This window comes from Octodon degus, unplaced genomic scaffold (assembly GCF_000260255.1).
Source record: "Octodon degus isolate 3935 unplaced genomic scaffold, OctDeg1.0 scaffold00105, whole genome shotgun sequence".
Lineage (NCBI taxonomy): Eukaryota > Metazoa > Chordata > Mammalia > Rodentia > Octodontidae > Octodon > Octodon degus.
The window spans coordinates 334,154-335,632 of NW_004524681.1; the positions used below are offsets into that span (position 1 = coordinate 334,154).

Below are 1,479 nucleotides of genomic sequence, written 5' to 3' on the forward strand. Positions count from 1 at the left end.
AATAAAAAGAAAATCCATGATTGGGAAAAAATTTTAGCTGACTGTCCCTCAAAGGACTTCAATGCAGAATATATAAAGAATTTTTAGAAATTGGATCCCCAAAATTAAAAAACCCAATCCAAAACTGGGCATCTGAGATGAATATACACTTCTCAGATGAAGAAATACAAATGGCAAATAAATACATGAAAAAATGTTTGAGATCATTGGTCATTCAAGAAACGCAAAGTAAAACAACACTGAGATTCCATCTCACCCCCAAAAGAATGGCTATTGTCAAGATGTCAACCAATCACAAATGCAAGAGGGGTTGTGAGGAAAAAGGAACCCTTTTCCACTGTTGGTGGGAGTGTAGACTGGTACAACCACTATGGAAATCAGTGTGGAGATTGCTTAAAAACTAGGATTAGAGGTCCTATTCCCCTCCTGAGTATTTTTCCAGAAAACTGAAAACATCATACCACCTGTACACCCATGTTTATAGCAGTTCAGTTTGCCATAGCTGAATCTTGGAAGCAACCCAAATGCCCATCAGCTGAGGAATGGATAAAAAAAAGATGTAGTATCTTTATACAGTGGAGTATTACTCAGCTATAAAAAAGATAAAGCTTTTATAGGTAAGTGGGTGCAGCTAGAGACCATACTGATGAGTGATATGAGTCAGACCCACATGTATAGACATCATATTGTCTCCTCAGTGTGTGAACCTGAAAGGTAAATAAAATCTGAAAGGCTCAATAGATGCTGTGAAAGGGAAAGAAACTGATGAAAGGGAAGGAACGACTGGGATGAGGGAAAGGAAAAAAGAAAGAAGGAAGGGCAAAAGAAATATATATGCATACACACAGGATAGCTTAGATAGTTATATTGCTGATTTCTGCCGGTCTGTTGAAAGGAGCAGTTAATACTTACATTTTTTTCATTTTTCTTTTCTCCTTTTAAATTTTTTGTAACTTTTGACCATTTTTGCATGCTTCTATCTGGTAATCTGAACAACTAATTTGAAGATATCAATATGAGATATAACAGCTATTCTTGAATTTCTGTTTTGTTTAGTGAAATTCTGTGTACTGGGAATCTTCCCAGAGGAACTGAAAACGTAGTATCATAGTGACATTTGTGTGCCTCTGTTTATAGCAGCACAATTTGTGGTAGCCAACTCTTGGGAACAAGCAAGATGCCCATCACCTGAGGAATGGATGAAAAAGATGTGGTACTTTTATACAATGGAGTATTACTCAGCTATAAAGAATCATAAACTTGAAGCATTTATATTTAAGTGGATGCCACTTGAAGATACACTCATAAGTGAAATAAACCAGACCACATGTGTAAACTCTCCCTAGTGTAGTCTCCCTAGTATAAGAACTTGAAGAAATACTGGGGCTGGTGAGATGGCTCAGTGGTCTAAAGCACCTACTTAGAACAAGCTTAGCAAAGCACAGGGACCGCGGTTCAATCCCCAGCACCACATGCCAG

General features: G+C 37.5%; 1 protein-coding gene across 3 annotated transcripts in view; it reads left to right on the top strand.

The window, feature by feature from the left end:
- Nucleotides 1–1,479, top strand: part of Nedd4 (neural precursor cell expressed, developmentally down-regulated 4, E3 ubiquitin protein ligase) — a 122,505-nt gene that overhangs the window by 19,289 nt on the left and 101,737 nt on the right. The gene's annotated exons all lie outside the window — the stretch shown is intronic.